Raw genomic sequence first — 23137 nt, 5'->3', positions numbered from 1 at the left:
AAAACGCCAACTTTTCGGAGCTTGTCACAAATATTTAACAGGAAAGGGGTACTCAGAACTACAAATCATCATCAGAAGAATCAAAGACCAGCGGTTCTGCCTCCTACGATACTACCAGGTCATACTACCATCAGTTTTTCCTACTACACTACTACCATTCGACAGCCAGGCCACATTAATTGCAAGAGCATCAGATCAAGAGCAAGAACATCAGATCAACACTTTTAAAATTAATAACGCTATGGGTCCGACTTATCTACCAATGGCAGCCAACAACATGAATCGAACACCAGCAGATCTAGGACCAAAAACATGTATCTCTTACCAGCTGAACGAACGAGACTTGTGGATTAGGAGCAACACGGTCGGCGGCGGATCAAACGGACGGACTACCCTGCAACCGAAGAGAGGAAGAAATGATCAAACGAACAACCCAGCAGTGTTTCTTCGGAGCTGAACGAACGGCCACAGTCCAAAAGAACCAGAACAGAGGAGACGGTGGAACACGGCGGAGACACGGCGGGAGACGGCGGTGACAACGGACGGCGACCCTGGAATGCAACCGAACAGAGGGAGAAGAGCGACAACCGAACGATCTATGGAGGATCTGAACGAACGGCCACAAGCCACCCACTCCCACACAAGAACCGGAGATGACACGGCAGGAGGCGGTGGCGACAATGGACGGCGACGCTGGCTTCAACCGGGCAGAGGAAGAGGAAGAATGACCGAACGAGCTGGAAGAACTGACCAAACGACCGAACGACCGAACGACCCACTCCCACACAAGAACCGGAACTGATGAGACGGCGGAGACACGACGGTAGACGGCGAATGCACGGCGGGGATATGGCAGAAGACGACGAGCTCCCTTTTTCAGCTTCAGATCGGGTTTGAAAATCAGAGTGCCGAGTGCGTGTGTGGGGTATTTTCTTTTAGCTAATAAACATGCAGAGGGTAGGTAGGTAAAAATATTTAACATGCTACCAACGGTTTCTCAAACGCACCGGCCTCCAAAAAAAAGCTCCACAGATCAACTTCTCCATAAGTCCATTTGAGCCTCCAGAAGTCAGATTGGGCCACTGTGAATCCAAACACCTCAAAACGCAGCCACATCAGAAGCCCGATGGAAACGCACGTTTGGGCCCCCAAACGTGATGCCAAACGGGCCCGTAATTATATAGGTCGGAACCCAGCGTTCACGGAAGGGGAATTTCCCGTGTGAAAAGCTTCGGCACGTATGGGAAGACTTTTCTTGAAAGAGGCCTCTGTACGTGTGTGAATTTCTAATCCATGACAAGAATGATATATATTGTCCCATAAAATAAAGAGCAATTAGCTGGACGAATCATAGTCGCTCTGCACCATCAATATTAGGACATGCACTCTCAGAACCCCCCCCCCCAAAAAAAACATTAAAAAGAAAAAAGAAAAAAAGAGGGAAAAATATCCATCACAAACCGAATAAAATTAAGAGGCAAATTTAAAACAATCAATTTCTTATCATACACGTGTTTTGAAGGGAGAATTTCATTCAAAGACTACTGTTGGGAGAAATTTTCAGGAAAGACTAACAATTTTGAAATACATCTCTACAGCATCAAGGGGTTGAATCGAACTTAGGTTTTGTTGATTAATTATCAAAATACCCTTGACCTTTCTTTTTTTTTATGTTCTTTAAAACTGGAAGTATGTTTTTTTTCCCCCGGCGAACTGATCATGTGACATTTTCAAAATCGTATATTTCTTCGAATAATCTTTTCTTTTATATTTGCTCATCTCAATCTCATTGACGAACAAGTCGATCATGTCAAGACTTTAGAAAGCCTTCTTTTATTTTCCACAACTAACTTTCAATTTTCCGCCATCTCACTTTAGCTCACGTTCTCACTGGCGTCTCCACGCATTGCGCATTTTTCAATCATTGCCAGTTACCACGCGGTTCATGGAACGAGTTTAGGAGCTAATCCTATAGATAAGCACTCTGCAGAGCTAATTCTAGACCGTGTAGATGAGATTTAGATGGTTCAAATTTAATTTTTTTTAAATAATTATTTTAATAGATATAGAATATAAAATAAAAAAAATTTCTTAATTATTACTTCTTTAAAAAATGATTCTTGTTATATAAAAGTATTTTTCTTTTGTATCATTTGAGACTTATTTTCCAAATTACAAGTTTAGACTTATTTTTCTTTCCCTGATTTCATTGACTTAACGGCGTCCTTCTCAATCGTCTATCAGAACTGAAACTGAACCTGCATACAAATTCACAATAAAAATCGGTCGGACACCACCAACACAGTCTTCGCCCTGACGTTCATAAGTATGGCTTCCTACAAAATTTTGTCGCTCTTGCTTATTCTCTTCCTCGTTTCTCCTACAACTGAAGCACAGCCTACTTATCTTTACCACAATTGCAGCAAAGATACCTTCCCTGGAGATTTCTTGCCGTATGACCTGGTCTCTTTCTTCACTTCCTCCAACTCTGACTTCAACGAGACCACCGTATCCATCGCCGGCTACACTGTCCACGGCCTCTTCATGTGCCTGGGTGACGTCACTCTCCGCGCATGCCATCAATGCCTCCATTTAGCAACCCAACTACTATACTCATCAGATTGTGAACGGTCGGAGGAGGCCCTAATCTGGTACGACGCGTGCATGCTTTGCTATTCTAACCGTTCCTTCTTCTCCACCGTCTCCACAAAGCCAAGGCTCGGCCTAGTGAACACCGGAAATGTCTCAAACCCGACAAGCTTCATGAGAACATTGTACGATACTATGAACAAGACGGCAGATGAGGCGGCTAAACCTGCTGTGGGGAAAAAGAAATATGCGACCGGAACAGCAAATTTTTCAGCGTTTCAAAATGTGTATTGTCTAGCTCAGTGCACGCCGGACCTTTCGCCGTCCGATTGCAGAAGGTGCCTGAGTGGTGTGATTGGGAACCTCGACTGGTGTTGTGATGGGAAGCAAGGAGGAAGAGTTCTGTACCCTAGCTGTAACGTTCGCTATGAATTGTACCCTTTCAATAAATCTGATGATCAAACAGAGGCGGCAGCGACTCCTACACCGGCTCCACTCTCTCCTCCGACAAATTCTTCAGATCCTCATCAAGGTAAAGTTCAACTTAATTAAACATTTCTTTTTGTTTGTTGAGCAATCAATACGCTTCCCCGATTCTTTTCGGGGTCTCTCCCCCTTATTTCCTTTCACTCCTATCCACTTCTCATTTCAATCATAATTAAAAGTTAAACATTTCAAATTTTACTTTTTACTCCTCCGATCCTTAATGTAAGACCTATTTAACTAATTTGATTGGATTAAAGAAGTTAAGTAAGTTGGTTAATTATAAAAAATATGATATGTTTTTTCTAAAACATCATAATCATCTTTCTTAATATCCCCCTTCCTCTTCTACTTGACCATGATTGAGGGTATTTCTATAGGGGTAATTTAGAAAAAATTGATAAATATGATAATTAAATATGATATTTAGGACCAAAATCAACTCAACAATTAGATCCTATATAAGAACTGGAAGAGTATAAAATTATTAATAAAATGTTAAATTTTTTTAAAAAATAAATATATAAAGTTAAAGTGCTGAATTTTAGTCATGATAACTTAAACCAATAATAAAAAATATTTAATCAAATTATTTTATAAAATACAAAATATAAATTGTTTAAATTTCAATTTTAATAGTTGAGATAGGATGGAGGTGGAGGGAAATCCACTTCTTATCTTACAGGATATAGTCAATTATTATATGATGTCATTACATTGAGACGTGGGAATATATATGAATTCGTGATGTTTGTTGTGCAGGAAAAGCGAAAGGTCTGTCAACAAGGACCATCGCAATTGTTGTGGTTTTTTCTTTTAGTGTTTTGGGGATATTTATTTGTCTCACCTACTATCTCTTAACTAGTTTAATAAAGAAGAGACGCAACGCCGTTCTCAGACAAAAATACTGTGAGTAATTTCATTCTCAGACAAATTTTAACTTACTTCATATAATTTGGCTTGTCCAACTTCTTGTGGCGATGCTTTTATTGCCTTTAGTGTATCCTTTAATATTTTGTATTTGTCTAGTTGGAAATGAAAGCAACAACTTAGAACCTCTGCAATTTAGTTTGGTCACTATTGAAGCTGCCACAGATAATTTTTCAGATGAGAAGTGTTTATTAGGACGAGGTGGATTTGGAAGAGTTTACAAGGTAAGATCAACATAAATGTCAATAGAGATACGCAAAAATGCATGCGTGTTTCTTAATTTTTAATCTAATCATCTATGATTTTAGGGCATCCTTTCAAATGGCCAAGAAATAGCTGTCAAGAGACTTTCAAAATATTCAGGTCAAGGCGCAGAAGAATTCAAGAACGAGATTTTATTAATTGCCAAACTCCAGCACAGAAATTTGGTAGCTTTGCTTGGATTTTGCATAGAAGAACAGGAGAAAATTCTTATCTATGAATATGTTCCGAACAAAAGCCTTGATTACTTTCTATTTGGTTCGAATCTTCTCAGCCCGCTTTAGCTAATAATTGAAATTCATAGTACATGTGTTACATGCATGTTATTAATTATTTGTTTCATGCTATTTGGTGTATGTTAAGAGCTATAATTGTCCATACTTAGATTATCTTTATTTTGTCTCTATAGTCACTTACAACAAATTTACGTACAGGTTCCCAAAAAGGAAGAGTATTAAGTTGGATGGAGCGTTGTAAAATTATTGGAGGAGTAGCTCGAGGAATTCTTTATCTCCATGAGTATTCCCGTCTTAAAATTATACATCGTGATTTAAAACCAAGCAATATTTTATTAGATGATGAAATGAATCCAAAAGTTTCTGATTTTGGATTAGCTAAAATGGTTGCCATCAACTCACAAGAGGGAAGTACAAATAGAATTGTTGGAACATAGTAAGTTTTACTTGTCTCCACTCTAAGCTTTGCATCTATCTTGATATGGTTGAATGGAGAGAAATAAGTGTGCCTAAGTGGACATTGAAAAGTTTACATCTCACTTATATAATGCCCCTGTTATAATGTTCTTATTATTGATATTTTCTTTTTTCAGTGGTTATATGTCTCCAGAATATGCGATGTATGGACAATATTCTGAAAAATCAGATGTTTTTAGTTTTGGAGTTATAATTTTAGAAATCATTAGTGGAAAGAAGAATACAAGTCGTCAAAATGAATCGCAATATGTTGATGGCCTATTGAGCTATGTAAGTTGTGATAATGTGTTTCTCTTGTCTTGTTATTTCTTGTGCAATTACTTCAACATTATTTAAGTTGGAGAAATAATTATTTTAACAATATTCTGTAAGATTATAAAAGGGCGTTAATTGGTGTTCACTAATTGTCATAGGCTTGGAAGCAATGGAAGGAGGAAAAGTTGCTGGAGATATTAGATTTAACTATAAAAGAATTTGGGTCCTCTAATGAAGTGATCAGATGCATCCATATTGGTTTGTTATGTGTTCAAGAAAATCCAGATTCAAAACCCACAATGGCAACGGTTGTTTCATATCTTAGTAATGATTCCATTCAACTGCCATTGCCACGGGAACCTGCATTCTTTCTGCACGATGGAATGGAGCCCAGTACCAGTGGAAGTAAGGAACCAGGCTCCACTGTTGAAGTGTCTATAAGTGAATTCTTTCCTCGTTAGTACCGTGCTTTATTTATTCTATTTCTTTGACCCCCTTTACGAGACAAGCGTTCTTATTTAACAGTACAAAAATCCAGATATACAATTATGCTGCACTCTTATTAATATTATTTGATCGCAATTATTTAAAGGGACAGATGATATTTTCCAACACTGACATTAGTTTTTAGTGTTATTCTATTCATTTTTTATTCGGGTTTTACTCTATTCGACACAATAACAAAGAGAATGGAATTTATCAACGATTCCTCGTTGAACCCAATTCCTCCTTGTCTACGATGGAATCAACACCTAAATGTCTAGAACTCCAGATATTCTTGTTATATATCTATTGGATAAAATTTTATTAATATTTTTCAGTGGTTACAATTTAGAGTACATATGCAATGTTCGAATTCTGAAAATTCACAATATGGCCTCTTGAGTTGTGTAACTTGTAACAAAAAGTATTTCTTTCATATTAGTATCTCTTATGCAATCGATCATCATTGTATCCCAGCCTTCAGATACGAGAAAAGATTATTTACAATTATCGTGAGTTAACAAAGGGATGACAACTGATGATTCAAGCATATTGTTCTGAAGGCTTGGACGCTGGACTCAAATAAAAAAGGGAGTTGGATCATATAATGGAGTGATTAAGTGCATCCAAATTGGTTTTGTTGGGTTTAAGAAAATCCAGATGCAAAACCTTGCGACGTAAGCTAGTGGGGACTTTCGGGTTGGTTTCTTAGAGACTACTTCTCTGGTCCTATTTATAAGGCACTTCCAGCATGTTTCACACAGACTAAGGAAAAGATTAAACTTTATTAACTCTCATTTAAAATTTAATGACTTTCTAACTTTATCCCTATTTAATATTCATTATACCTCATATAAACAAAGTCAACACAATAATAAATGAGGGGTAAAATTGTACATCCATACAAAAAATTTCTCTCAGTGTCCTATAAATAGGATAAAAAAATACCTTCTCTTTCTATCTTATAAATGGACCAGAGGATGATATACAACCATTCAATGCATATTTGAGAAAGCGAGCAAAAGGGCATTAAATATATGGGTGTCGTAAATGACTTGTGATCGAGAGCTGGGAACTTCCCCACCACTGTGCCCCTGTTCCTGTCAAAGCTCAGAAAATATCTGAGTCTCAAAGCAGTTACTTATAAGTCAATTAGTTTTGCAATTAGCAGAGTCCATTTTGATGGCTGAAGAGGAATGTGAGTACTTGGGGTCGCGTTTGTTAATTGATCTTTGAAAGTTCTTCATCATATTATCGACAAGGGACGTCGGGGCACCAACGCAAGACAAAATCCCTTTCTTTCTTTTTTTTTTTCCTTTCCAAATTTGTATGGATGTACTCCTCTAGTCCTATTTATGGGGTAAAGAGAGAAGTTTTTTTAATCCTATTTATAAGTTATTTCAGTAAATTTTCAGTGTGAATATACTATTTTGTCTTTCATTTATTATGGTGTAAGTAGTTATCTTTTTTGAAATATGTATATATTAAATATGGATAAAGTTGAAAAATTGTTATATTTTAATAGAAAGTTAATACATTTTAAGATTTTTTTGTCTGTGTGAAATATATTAGAAGTGCCTTATAAATAGGATCAGAGAAGTAATAATTAATGGTAAGACAAAATCCTTTTTTTTTTCTTTTCCAAATTTGTATGGATGTAACAATTAATGGTTGAAAATATATGTTGTTAAATATGTTGTTAAGTGGGATAAATGGAAAGTATAAATGTGAGATTGAAAAACTAAAATACCTTCCTAACCCTAATTTTAAGGGAAAATGTAACTTTTAATCTCTAAATAAAGAAACTTTCTCTTAATTATTGATCAAGTCTATGGACTTTGACTCGAAACAGCTCTCGATTTTTGCAGTTTATTAAGTGGCAGAATTATGAATATTTGAGTTCTTTCGAATTAAAAAAACAGAAGGACTAAATTTTTTATTATAAAAATGTGATATTTCAGTTATTCCTAATTTTTTTTCTTGAAAAAAATTGTGAAGTTTAGGTACCAAACTTGACTTTGATTAGTAAATTTGAAAGTGGGAGTTAAAAATTTTGGATGGGAGACTTCTAAATTCTTTGAACAAAATTTAAGGATCTCTTTTTCTATTTAAAATTCTTTTACTCCATGATTTGCATTGCAACTGTCGTCGCAATTAATGAAAAAAGTTGAAAATAAAATTGAAACGAAATGCCAAGGGTCGCTGGGTCGGGACTTGTCAACAGTACTGACATTTGGGCCCAAGGACTCTTGACCCTCAATGCAAAGTTGACGTTCTGTGTTTGCTAGAAAGAAAATGGAGATGAAAAAAATGTTAACGAGTTTAATTTTAAAAAAATTGAGAAAAAATGTGGTTATAAAATTTTAATAAAAATGATATAATATAAAAGAGTAGAAAAAATTAAAAATTTTTAATCACACTTCTTCAATTTTTTTAATTTAGACTCATTTAAAATTTTAGTCTCCTCCTTTTTTTTTCAATTTTTCTTGTACCAAACAGAGTTTTTAAAAATTGACCAAACAGTAAATTTAAGCAAATTTACATAACATGACTTTTCTGAAAATCCTGGCCGTGATAGTTTAGTCTCAAAATTTCATTTTTAGAGTGAGGTCCAAAAAATTTGGAAGTTGTGGATAACGAATAGAAGTTGCAAAACCTATATCAATTGGTCTTAGTTACAAATCATGAAAATAATATACAAAATTTAAATGTCTTGCTTCAAAGTTCAAACTGAGATTCTCGCGTACTTACATGTATTTAATTTAATTTGATATTTGCTGCTCTTTTTTTTTTTTTTTAAATTAACCACCATTAAATAGATTTTCTGGGGCCTAACTATAATTCTCTCAAGAAATTCTGTAATTCACGGAGTATTTTCAATATTGACGTTGAAGCAAACCGTTGTATCTGAAAGTAAAGAATGATGGTCTACTAATGAAGTGTCGACGAGTATCCCCCGGGGGCAGTACAAGACTTTCCCTTGATATATTATTTTGTCCTAATTGATTAATTTAAAAAGATTGAAAAAATTAAATAAATTATTTTAATTTTTAAGAGTTGATTTTTCTGACTTATGAATTGATATGTCGTATAATGATACACAAGATTAGAGGTAGTATATCACTATATTGTACGCCCGATTATATCCCCAAAAATAAATGTTTTGAGTTGAGTGTGGCGATAATTGTGAATGCTCTCACAAATGTGCATGTCAATGGCTGCCATGAATTCTAAACAGATCACACTTGCAGGGCCTTATGTCTGCTTCAGAAAGCCCACACAAAACGAGCCCCCAAGCTGCCCAGTGAGGCGACCTTTCGTACTCGGACCGCAACTGCTCTCTTTCACCAACACGGCTTCTCCGAGAATTTTCATGTGTTATTTCCTCCGATTTCAGATATAAGAGCTAGTTTTTTGCGGTAGAATTCGAAATACAAATTATATCTTATATTTATGATTAAAGTTAGTATTAGGGTTTGTGTTGAGTCTTAGCAACTAATAGTGGAACCTCATTCTTGAATTTAATAAACCCTGACGAGAATTTTTACCCGAATTATTCTGTTAACATCTCGGGGAAGATTGCCTTGAAATCATAAATAGTCAGATAATGAGGGTGTGGGAAATACATGCAATGATATCCACAAATACAAGCATTGATTTGATCACATAAATGACAAATTAAATCGTCTTTTTCTTCATGGAATTAGTTTTTTGTATAATTTATTGTATTAACATGTGGTTAGAGTTTGTATTTCCCTACAATACGCAATTATTAGGACTCACTTTCTTTTCAAAATATTTGTACAGCACACTTCTGAAATAAGTGGCTAAAGGCTAATTACAAGAAAAAAGCACAGAATTAGACGATAATGACTAACTAATAAGTAAGCACAGCTGAAGCAATTTTGAAGTAATCGATTATTGTCCAATGTGGCTAGTGGGTGATTAGCTTTCAGGTCTCAAGTTGGTACTATAAGACCAACGTGCATTGTGCATATTAGTGCGTCTTTGTGTTTTCTTGAAAATGACCGTACAGAATCAAGACGTGATTGAGAAAGTAGGCAAGAGGATATTCATATGTGAGTGTCGTAAGTGACATGTGAGCTGGGAGCTTCCCACCACTGGACCGCTAGTTCTGTCAAAGCAAAGAAAAATATCTGATGCCTCAAGATCAGTTAGTTATACATTAATTAATCGGTTTGCATGCAGTTAGCTCGAGTCCATTTTGATGGCTGAGGATAGAATAATGTTATGGTAACTCTAGTTCTTAATATAAGAGTTCATTTGATTTTTATTTTGATCTTAAATATAAGACCCAAATCTATTTTGTCTCTTATTTATCCATTTTTCTTAAGATACTTCTTGTAATGATGATAGTTCTAGTCAATACACTTGATTAGCAAAGATATTTTAAGAAAGGTAACATCTATTTATTACAAATAATTAACTTAATTAGCTTTTTTAATCTACTTAAATTAGTTAACTAACACTTATCTTAAAGACCGGTGGTACTTGGGTTGCATTTGTTAGAATATGTCTCGCCCCGTTGCGTTTTGATGTATCTAAATGCAAAATTACCCCTATTACATTAGAATATGTATACGTGTTCTGTTTAATTGATATTTGAAAGTTCATCTTATTTTCAAAGTAGATCAAAACACAAAATCACCCTTATTGGATCAGAAGACGTATCCTAATTAATTATTGATATTTGAAAGTTTATCTTATTCTCAAAGTATATCAAAACGCAAAATCACCTATTGGATCAGAAGACGTAACCTAGTTTAAAATTTGAAAAGTTCATCTTATCCTCGCAGTAGATTAAAATACAAAATCACTCCTGTTAAATCAAAAGACGTACCCTAGTTGTTGATCTTTGAAAGTTCTTCATCTTATCTTCAAAGTATGGGCACCAACGTAGGACAAAAATCCCCTTCGTTTTTTCTTTTCTGGGATGGAATCTAACAATAAAAGTTGATCAAGTAGCTATGATGAAGCATTTGGAAGCATGTCAAATATCATTCTGATCCACAAAATAAGTTTTATTTTTCTCAGATTATTTTAGTCCAAAATAAAAGTTTAACTCTCTAAAATCCAGAGTATATGATGCTCCTCTGGTGATATTTACAGGGTAAAAAGAGCTTCTTTCCTTAATAGAAGCACATTACTAAATTATTATATGAATGTATAGTTTTATCTCTAATTTATAATTTTTTAAGTATAGTTGATAGGTTGTGATTTTTTTCCAATGAAAAATGTTGAAAATACCTTATAAATATAATTAGATGAGTTTTTCTTCTTCTTTTTTTTTCCTTTTGATGGAAAGAGTTTTTTTTCTTCTTATTTTACCCTTTTATACAATTAATGACCCAACTTCGTCTAATGTAGTTAATTTTTAGGTGGGGTAGATTTGGAAAGCACTAGAATACTTTATATCTTTAGGTGTAGCAATTACCTTTTTTGGCATTTTCCCCATATGCGCGTCTGACTCTGGACTATATTGTAGACTGAAGTAGTGTAGCATCTTACACAATCAGTAAATGTGAAACCAGAAAGTAGAATACCTTCTTAGAGTTATTTTAAATTAGGAAAATCAACGTTACAGGCCATGAAGTAACATATAGTTGAAAAAATCTCAAGAAAATATCTTTTAAATCTTAAAATTTTAAATTAGTATTGTTTACTACACTTTAATAAGTTAATAAGAAATGACTATACTTGAAATGTAAGTGACAAAACATTTTTATAATAATTAGTTATATGAGATTTTAAAATGCAAGAATTTTTTTTTTTTTTGAGATTTTGTTCTATTATAGTTTGAAACACAAAAATGGGACGGACTTTGAAAAAACATGGGACCCACAAATCGGGATTTTGATCAGCTAATAAATTTGAGTGGAAGTTTCACGTCCCAGCCATATATAACTCAGTGACTCCTAAATATTTTTTGTGAACAAAATTGTGAAATTTTAGGTCCCAACAGATCTTGATTTTGATTAGTAAATTTGAGAGGGCCTGGGAAGTTAAAAATTTTCTGGAGAGACTTCTAAGTTTTTAATTCGAACAAAATTGAAGTTTTTTACCGTACTGAATAAAATTCCCGTATGGTCCGCAACCGTCAATTACCCACCAGATTTCACTATCAAAGAACTGCGTAGGTTATGCCAGTTTGGCTGTTTTGCATTCACTTGTCTGTTTCACGAGTCATGGCTGAGTCAGTATGGTTTGTCTTCTATTTTGTAGGAATCGATCAATCATCAATATTATTAAAAAATAAATTACCAAAAAAAAAATATTCTTCGGAAATAAAACCCGAAGTGTGGGGCACATCAATTAATAGTACTAGCATGTTGTGATGGTAAGTTGGCATTTACGAAGGTTTGTCCTTAATTAATTATTAAATAACATGACTATTTCTTATGCTGGAGAAAATCGGGCCCTTATTTCTTTTCTTTTTTTTTGGTACGGTGCAAAATGCTTATGGAGAGTTAATTTCACAAGGCATTCAATCTTTTCGTAATTTCTACGCCCCCCACGAGGGACAATATAAAAACTCGATTATTTTGTGAAAGATCAGAGGGAAGAGACATTTCATCTAAAGTGGGGCTTAGTCATTAAAGTATTGTACTATTGTCTATCAAAATATCTGGATTTCGGTTATTATGAGATTTTCTGAATATATTCAATGGCTCCAAAAAAAATTGCTTCCTTTTTTTCACCTGAATGGGTTCGAAACTTTCAAGTCGAGTTTACAATACGTTTAATGTAAAATTAACAAAAAATATTCTCTCTAATCCTATATATCATTAGGTGTTTTCGATTATCTCACATGTATCAAACAAATTTGTTATATTATTAAAATGGTCAATGGTTATTAAGCTCCCGCCTCCTTCCAACCCTTACGAGTGGTACGATTCGCAAACTATCACATGATATTACACGACCTTTTCAAATACTCCGACCCTGGAAAATAATATTTTTTTATGTTATTGATATTAGTAAATTTCTTATATATGAATGATCAATTTTACTTTTTATTTATTATTATTATACGGACTGTTGCTTTCTTAAAAAGTACATATATTAAATAAAAATAAAATTAAAAAGTGATTAATTTTTAAGATAGAATTACACTTATTTTTTAAATTTTAGTTTAATATGTTGAAAATAACTTGTGAAAAAACAAAGAAGGACAAAATGCTTCAACTTTGATTTTAAACGATGTTACTTCAGACATTCCATACTAAAAGTCTTCCGAAAAAATATCTAAAGCGAGGCTGGGTGGGCCAGGCAGTTACAGAATGGTGGGGTCTGCAGGGGCAAATTGGGAATTAGGTTGACTTTGGGGGCGCGCGTTCTAAGACGTCAGGATAAGGCCCCATCAACGCAACGACGTTGATATATGGCCCACCACGCAAATAATAGGGACCGTATTAACCTTTTAGAAGTAAGAATACGCGGGAATAGTTTTTAGTTTTATTTGGACTTATATAAAAATATTTTTTTACAAGTAATTATAAGGGATTGCCAAACTTGTATTTTATGCAATTTCATGCCCTTAATTTTTTAATAAAAATATTCTTAATTTTTTTCAGCAGCGTAGGTACTTTTTAAGGCTAATTCTGAATCAATATACGAATTATTGACAAATTTATTAGTGTTACTACCTATATAAGACCGGATGTGGTAAGTATAAGACATCGGAAGGAGTATTTCTTAGTGTTACTACCTATATACTACCCTGTTCTAATTATAAGATTTAATTTGCAATAAAAATTATACTACAAACTAGAACTTTTAATTAGAAAATGAGGTAGTGTATTCTTATTTTTTTAAAAATATTTGATTGAGAGATTCGTGATTTCTTGAATTATATGTTGGCAAAAAAATTTCTTGAATTTTAAGTTCAAAAATTTCAAAATGAATGAAATTGAATTATTGGTGGTAACAGACGAAAATTCGAAATGTATACATTTTTTTTTTTTTGCCAAAAAGATGTATACATTAGTTTATTTATTTACATGTGTCATTTTAGACTTATTTTGGAAATCCAAAATTAATCACTAGACGTCCAGTCCCCTGCTCCCCTTCGTCGCAGCTGCTGAAACAATGAAAGGCTTGACTTGCCTGCCTTTTTTATTGTGATTGACTAGAGTGCGGCACAACAATGAATTCTCTCATAAAACTCATTGGTAAACTAACAGTATAAATTATAAATAAATAGTAAATAATTTTCGTTTAATAAAATAATAAAATTAAATAAAAAGATTTAATAATAGCAGTAATATTAAAAAAATTTAATATGTAAGATATAAGTACTAATATCACATATTAAATTATATATATTTATCTGTGTTGTTTGTGACTGTGTGGTTTAATGTTATATAAGCATGATGCCTCACTTTTCTCTTGCAGACCATAAATGAGCCCCAGGATTAGAATCTGAATATCGCAGTGGTGGGGAATGGTTGCAGCGATCAATGAAAGAACTTGGTGGCCCTGAAATCATCGTGTTGAAGGTCCGGAGGAGACTAAGAATGTCGTAAAAACGAAGGCTGTCAATGACAAACCAACAGTATAGAGTGTTCTATATATATCATAAATAAATTGAAGGGATCAAATTATAAATTTTGATTTAGTTCATGACATATGGGATTGATACGTACGCACCTCGGGACCATTTGGACGTCTTTTACTTTCCTTTCATAAACTTAATCTCGGTTTTCTGCTCTGTTCAAATGTTATTGACTAGAGAAGATGAATAATGTCTTGGGCGTGTGAGCTTCGTTTCTATGTGAAGACATGCCTATTTGAAGCCCATTATGCGTGTCACTCACTAAAGAGGATATATAAGGGTCAGATTGGAGTTGGAGAATGAGATCTTATTCAAGATGAGGGAGCAGTCATTGAAGAGAAAAGAAAGAGGGCCATTTTTGCATATTCACATAGTTTGTATTTGCAAATTATTCGCTAGGCATTGGATCAGGCTGAAATTACGTCAAAAAGTTTGGAACACACACACACACACACACATATATATAGTTCTTCATTATGGATTCATTGTCCAGTGCACTTGTTCGCACTGAATTTCATTTGATCTTCATGTTTACTACTTCATCCCTCGTTATAAGATCCTTTTAATTAAATTGCACGGTTTAAAAAAACAGTTAAAATTAGTTAAAAGCAATTAATATGTAACAAATGCACTTTTTTCCAAATATACATTTATATATAAATAGATAAATGTGAGAGAGTAATAGTGAGATAAATAAAGAGAATATATTAAATATATTAAATTAGGGTTAAATAGGTAATACTGCATTAAATGCTTAGACAAACTTAAGAAGGATCTTATAAAATGAGACAAACCTATTCAAAAAATTGGATCGATAGAGGGATACACTGCAATTCTCGTTCAAATTTAATGATGTGTCATGGGTCAGGACCCTCTTATTGGGGGGCCTTAGGCAAAAATTTCTACGACTAACACACAACTTTTCTTCATTTTGGATGCTTCCGTTCATTTTCAAACAATTTCGCCTCCATTTCATTGACCGGCGTTAGCCTTCCATCACCATCATCAGTCAACACCTTCACGGCCATTGCAATACTTCTAATACAAAACCGTCGAGCTTCTCCATCATCCATCCGAACTGAAACTGAACCTGCCGTAGAAATACACAATAAAAATCGATCACACACGACCAACACAATCTTCATCCTAATTACCACGGCGTCCGTGATTATGGCTTCCTCCAAAATTTTGTTGCTTCTGTTCATTAGCCCCATCTTTTCTCCTGCAACTGAAGCACAGGATGGAAATCCTCTTTTCCACTACTGCAGTTCCAACCAAACCTTCAGTGCAAATAATGCCTTCCAGTCGGACCGCACCACCCTCCTCTCTTCCTTAGCTTCCGCCAACACTGAGTTCTTCAACTTCACCGTTGCCAGTGGCGGCGACACTGTCTACGGCCTCTTCATGTGCCGGGGCGATGTCAACCTACAGCTGTGCCATCAGTACGTCGTTAACGCAACCCAACGATTAACCTCGGGATGCCCATTTTCGAAGGAACCATAATCTGGTACGAAGAGTGCATGCTTCGCTATTCCAACCGCTCCTTCTTCTCCACCGTCGAGATATTACCTCGATTATTCATGTGGAACGTCGGCAATATGTCCCGAGAGGAAAGCTTCTCAGTGATATTGCCGGTTACGCTTCGCTTGAAGGTACACGAGTTAGCCGAGGGCCCTTTGGGCGCTAAGAAATTCAAAGTAACAGAAACTAATATGACTGGTTTTGGATCTCTGTATGTTCTGCTTCAGTGCACGCCAGACCTGTCAACCCAACAATGCCAAGACTGTCTGAAAGATGTTATCTCGCAGATTCATTTTTGTTGTGAGGGAAAGAGAGGAGGAAGAGTTATAACTCCTAGTTGCAATCTTCGTTATGAATCATATCCCTTCTTTAATCGGCCAGGACCTCCGGCTCCACCTCTTCCTCCGCCAAATTCTTCCGGTAAGGTTAAACTTAGTACGAGTATTTGCTTTTCTGACGTATTTTTTCTATACATATTTAACGTGATGAGAAAAGCTACGCTGAGGTTGGCGTCAAAATAACTTCTTCTTCTTTTTTCAAAACAGAGAGAATTTAATATCTCTGTGACAGTTATGACTGGCGGGATAACAATCCATTATTCTCTTTAATATATTAAAAGATTGTTAGAGATGTGATTTAAAATCAATCTTGATGGATTAAAATATATTAATTGTTTGTTATCATTTTGAAATTTAATATAAGTACCTGAAATCGATCGACTCACACGAATTCTTTGCACCTTGCCCCAAAATTGCTTGGAAGGAAGTATCTGAGGAATGATGACTGATGTTTAGTACAGTAATAGCAAAGACCATTGGGATAGTTGTGGTTTCTGTTGTTGGTTCGGGGATCCTTCTTTTGCTCGCCTACCATCTCTTAAAGAGTCTAATAAAGAAGAGACGCATGGTTATTCTCAGACAGAAATATTGTAAGAAATTTTCACTCTCTCTCTTTATTCCTACGATTTGCTGATAGCTAGATGGCAATGCTTCTAGTATAATTTTTTTCCCTTTTCTTTAAATTGTCTAGTTGGAAATGAGAGCAACACTTTGGAGCCTTTACAATTTAGTTTGGCTGCTATTGACGCTGCAACAAATAAGTTTTCACACGACAACTATTTAGGCCAAGGTGGATTTGGACAAGTTTACAAGGTGAGAAATTAAATGCTATCATGTTAATGTTTTAGTTAGTACGTGGTTCTTTTTTTTTTTTTTTTTTTTACTTTTTAATCTAATCAACTATAATTTCCGGGTACTCTGACAAGTGGCCAAGAAGTAGCTATCAAGAGACTTTTAAAAGGTTCTGGTCAAGTGCAGAGGAATTAAGAACGAAGTCCTATTAATTGCTAGACTCCAACACAGAAATTTGGTGGCCTTGTTAGGATTTTGCATAGAAGATCGAGAGAAAATTCTTATTTATGAATTTGTTCCCAACAAAAGCCTTGATCATTTTCTATTTGGTTTGTATCTTCTAAACCCATTTTAACTCTTAATTAATATTTATGATTCACACGTGTCATGTCATCAGTTGCTTAAATTTAAGTTATCTTTATCTACCATATCAAGAATCTGATAACAAATTTATGTGCAGGTTCCCAGAAAAGAAGAGTATTAAATTGGGTGGAGCGTTGTAAAATTATTGGAGGAGTTGCTCGAGGAGTATTATATCTTCATGAATATTCCCGTCTTAAAATTATACATCGTGATCTTAAACCAAATAATATTTTATTAGATGATGAAATGAATCCAAAAATTTCATATTTTGGTTTAGCTAAGATGGTTGCCATCAACACAAATGAGGGAAGTACAAATAGAATAGTTGGCACATAGTAAGTTCTAAATTTTTCCCTTTAAGCTCTACATCTATCTTGATATGGTTGAATAAAAACGAAGGGTACCCAAGTTGACTTTGAAAACTTTACTCATCTCAAGTAATCATTGAATGTCCGCGTTAATGTTATTATCATGTATTGAAGAAGCACTTTCTATACTTAATATTCTTTTTTTTGTCCAGTGGTTACATGTCTCCAGAATATGCAATGTACGGGCAATATTCTGAAAAATCAGATGTTTTTAGTTTTGAAGTTATAATCTTGGAAATTATTAGTGAAAAGAAGAATACAAACCGTCATGGCCAAACCCAATATTCTGAGGGCCTATTGAGCTATGTAAGTTATGATAATACGTTTCTCTTATATTAATATTTCTTATACAATTATCTCAACCAACAAGTTGGAGAAAAGATTATTTTAACTATATCCTAAAAGGTGATAATTAGTTTTACTTGATTGTCATAGGCTTGGAAGCAATGGAAGGAGGAAAAGTTGCTGGAGATATTAGATTCGAATATAAAAGAATTTGGATCATATAATGAAGTGATCAAAGTGCATCCAGATTGGTTTGTTATGTGTTCAAGAAGATCCAGATGCAAGACCTACAATGGCTGCAGTTGTTTCATATCTTAGCAATGATTCCATTCAACTGCCATTGCCACAGGAGCCTGCCTTCTTTTTACGCGGTGGAATGGGGCCTTGTACCAGTGGAACTGAGGAATCAAGCTCGCCCATTATCGAAGTGTCTATGAGTGAATTCTTTCCTCGTTAATGCGATGGTTTCATTTCTTCTATTTCTTGAACACCCTACAAGGAGACAAGCATTCTTATTTAACTGCACAAAACTTGAGCTATGCAATTTATACTGTACGTATATTTAAAGGGACAAGTGATACTTTCCATGCATGACATTGGTTTTTATAATGTTATTCTAATAATTTTTTATTCGGTTTTTATTCTATTCGACCCAATAACAAAGTCTTGAGGCTTCATTTGGGAATCTTGACAATAAGAGGATGGAATTGGACAACAATTCCTTGTTGAAGTATGTTTTTTAGACTGGAATGAAGTGATCTCTAGAGAATCATACTACCTTTGGTCTATAAACAAGATATTATAATTAGAACTGAAGTTAATTAACTTCACCTGGAAGGCTTGATCCCAATTCCTCCTTGCCTACAATGGAATCAAGACCTAAATATCCAGAACTCTAGCTAGATGTTCTTGTTATGATTGGATAAAAATTTATTAACATTATTACTACCTTCGATCTTGATTATAAGATCTCATTTATAGACTACAAATGAAGTCTTATAATTAGGATCGGATGAGATCTGAGAAATAGGATCAGAGATAGTAATATTTTTCAGCCGTGGTTATAATTTAGAATATAAATGCAATGTTCGAATTCTGAAAGTTCACAATATGGCCTCTTGGACTGTGTAAGTGGTAACAAAAAGTATTTCTTTCATATTAGTATTTCTTATGCAATCATCATTATATCCCAGCCTTCAGATACGGGAAAAGATTATTTACCAATATCGTTAGTTAATAAAGGGATGACAACTGATGATTCAAGCATATTTTTATGCAGGCTTGGAAGCATTGAAGAAAAGTTTTTCATAATTGGACTCAAATAAAAAAGGGATTTGGATCATATAACGAAGTGATTAAGTGCATCCAAATTGACTTAGTAGGGTCTAAGAAAATCCACATGCAAAGCCTTGCGACGTAAGCTGGTGGGGACTTCGGGTTGGTTTCTTAGAGACTAGCTCTTAGGGGTCCTTTTTTCTTCCTGGAAAACGATGATAGGGTGTTTGGCAAAACCAAAACCAAGGTTTCAGAATCACTTTTCTGCAAAACGAGATAACCTCCTCCACATATTTACTTCGTAATCCGTAAAAGCACTTCTGAAACCATGGTTTGGTTTCTATCCAAACACCCCCTGAACCATTCAACAACGCATAATTGAGAAAGTTGGCAAAGGGACATTAAATATATAGGTGCCGTAAATGACTTGTGATCGAGCTTGGAACTTCCCCACCACTGGGCCCCTATTCCTGTCAAAGCCAAGAAAATATCTGAGTCTCAGAGCAGTTAGTTATAAGTTACTCCTTCTATCTTTGATATAAGACCTAATTATTAAGTTAATTTTGATCCTAAATACAAGACATATTTCTCATATTTATTAATTTTTTCTAAATTATCCCCATAGATCTTCTCCAACCATAATCAAGTAGAAGAGAGATAAAGGATATTAAGGAAGATGAGTATGATATTTAAAAAAAACATGTCATATTTCTTATAATTAACTAACTTACATGACTTCCTTAATCTAATTAAATTAATTAAATAGGTCTTATATTAAAGATCGGATGAGTAATTAGTTTTGCAGTTAGCAGGAGTCCGTTTTGATGGCTGAAGAGGAGATGTTAATACTTGGGGTTGCGTTTGTTAATTGATCTTTGAAAGTTCTTCATCTTATCATCGTCAAGGTACGTCGGGGCACCAACGTAAGGCAAAATCCGTTGTTTTTTTCCAATGGTTGAAAATATATGTTGTTAAGTGGCATAAATGGAAAATATAAATGTGAGACTGAAAGACTAAAATGCCTTCCTGACCTAAATTTTACGAGAATGTGACTTTTAATCTCTAAATAAAGAAACTTCCTCTTAATTATTGATAGTCTATGGACTGACTCGAAACAGCTCTCGATTTTTGTAGTTTATCAGGTGGCAGAATTATAAAGTTTGAGTTGTTTCGAATTAAAAAGTAGAAGGACTAAATTTTTCATTACAAAAATGTGATCTTTGAGTTATTCCTATTTTTTTTTCCTTCTTATTTCGGTTATAATCTTTTGAAATAGTGATCCACTGATATTGGATTTTTTTTTTTGGTGAACGTGATATTGGATATTTGGTATGCATAAAAGGCCCATTGCAATCGCAAGTAATGAAAAAAGTTGAAAATATAGTTGGAACGAAATGCCAAACGTGCTGACATGTTGTTGGCCCAAGGACTCTTCCCTCGCTATGTAAAGTTGACATTCTATGCGTTTGGTAGAAAGAAAATGGAGATGGAAAAATGTTAATGAGTTTAATTTTAAAAAATTGAGAAATGTGGTTATACAATTTTAACAAAAAGATATAAAATAAAAGAGTTAAAAAAATAGAAAGTTTTAATCTCGTTTTTTTAATTTTTTTTAATTCAGACTCATTTAAATTTTTCTTCTTCTCCTTTTTCTCCCCCATTTTTCTTGTGCCAAACAGATTTTTTAAAATTGACCAAACAGTAGATTTAAGCACATTTAAATAACATGACTTTTCCTATTCCAAAGAAAATCCGGGCCAAAATAGTTTAGTCTTAAAATATCATTTTTAGAGTGAGGTCCAAAAAATTATTTATTACACAATAAGTTGTGAATAACGAATAGAAGTTGCAAAACAAACATCAATTGGTTTTAGTTACAAATCATTGAAAATAATATACGAAATTTAAATGTCTCGCTTCAAATTCAAACTGAGATTCTCGCATACTTACATGCATTTAATTTAATTTGATATTTGCTACTCATTTTCTTAGTTTTTTTTTTTAATTTAACTACCATTGAATGGATTTTCTGGGGCCTGACTATGAATTCTCTTAAGAAAATCTATAATTCACGGAGTATTTTCAATATCGAAGCTGAAGCAAACCGTTCTATCTGAGAGTAAAGAATGATGCTCTGCTACTGAAGTGTCGACGAGCATCCCTCCCGGGGGGCAGCACAAGACTTTCCCTGGATATATTATTTTTTTCTAATTAATTAATTTGAAAAGATTGAAAAAATAAATAAATTATTTTAATTTTTTAAAAATTAATTTTTCTGACTTATAAATTGATATGTCGTCTAATGATACACAAGATCAGAGGCAGTATATCACTATATTGTACGCCTGATTATATTCCCCAAAAAATAAATGTTTTGAGTTGAGTGCGTCGGTAATTGTGAATGCTCATCACGAATGTGCATATCAATGGCTGCCATGAATTCCAAACAGGTCACACTTGCAGGGCCGTATGTCTGCCTCAGAAAGCCCACAAAATGACCCCCCGGCAGCCCAATGAGGCAACCTTTCGTGCTTTGGACCGCAACTGCTTTCTTCCCCCAGCACGGCTTCTCCAAGAAATTTTCATGTAATATTTCCTCCGATTTCAAATATAAGGGCTAGTTTTTTGCAGTAGAATTCGAAGTACAAATTATATCTTACATCTAGGATTAAAGTTAGTATTAGGGTTTGTGTTGAGGCTTGGCAACTAATAGTGGAACCTCGTTCTTGAATTTTAATAAACCCTGACGAGAATTTTTACTGAATTATTTTGTTAACATCCCGGGGAATATTGCCCTCAAATCCTAAATAGTCGGATAATGAGGGTATGGGAAACACATGCAATGATATCCACAAATACAAGCGTTGATTTGGTCACATAAAATGACAAATTAAATCATCTTTTTCATTCATGGCATTGGTTTTTATATAATTTATTCTATTAACATGTGGTTAGAGTTTGTATTTCCCCTACAATACGCAATTATTATGACTCACTTTCTTTTCAAAATGTTTGTACAGCACACATTCTGAAACAAGTGGCAAAAGGCTAATTACAAGAAAAAGGCACAGAATTAGACGATAATGACTAATTATTGAGTACGTACATCTGAAGCAATTTGTCCAATGTGGCTAGTGGGTGATTAGCTTTCAAGTCTCAAGTTGGTACTATAAGACCAACGTGCATGAGTGCGCCTTTGTGTGTTCTTGAAAACGACCATACAGAATCAGGACGTGATTGAGAAAGTAGGCAAGACGACATTCATATGTGGCTGTCGTAAGTGACATGTGAGCTGGGAACTTCCCCACCACGAACCACTGGTTCTGTCAAAGCTGACAAAATATCTGGCGCCTCAAGATCAGTTAGTTATACATTAATCGCTTTGCGTGCAGCTAGCTCGAGTCCATTTTGATGGCTGAAGAGAGAATAAATGAATAATGTTATGGTAACTACATGATATATATAGTATCATGTACGACACTACTTAATATAAAAACTTATTTGATTTTAACTAATTTAAAAATATTATAAATAAAATATAAATTATAAATTATATCAAAAACAAATAATAATTAAACAATTAAGTAATTTAAATGAAAAAATATTTTTACTCAACTAAATTTAAAATTATTATAAGTAATAAATTAATGAAATCAATAACAAATTATTTTCATTTAACTACTTTTAAATAATTTAAATAAAAAATATATATATTCATTTAACTACTTTTAAAAATATTATAAATAACAAACAAATTAAATAAATAAAAATTATAATCAAACAATTAAATTATTTGAAAACAAAATATATAATCATTTATTTAAATTAAAAAAAATTATAAATAATAATTTTATATTACCTTCATCATTTCCTAACCTTGCTGCTTCTTCTCTGAGGTGATCTTCT

General features: G+C 34.0%; 1 pseudogene; it reads left to right on the top strand.

Moving 5' to 3' along the window:
- The first annotated feature begins 1126 nt into the window (after positions 1–1126).
- On the top strand, positions 1127–18413 carry LOC114733023 (cysteine-rich receptor-like protein kinase 25; annotated as a pseudogene).
- The last annotated feature ends 4724 nt before the right edge of the window (positions 18414–23137 follow it).

Source organism: Neltuma alba, unplaced genomic scaffold (genome assembly GCF_004799145.2).
Source record: "Neltuma alba isolate B1F8T4 unplaced genomic scaffold, ASM479914v2 tig00012963_pilon, whole genome shotgun sequence".
NCBI classification, from domain to species: Eukaryota; Viridiplantae; Streptophyta; class Magnoliopsida; order Fabales; family Fabaceae; genus Neltuma; species Neltuma alba.
The sequence above is the reverse complement of the archived record's forward strand: the minus strand, read 5'-3'. Positions and strand labels throughout refer to the sequence as shown.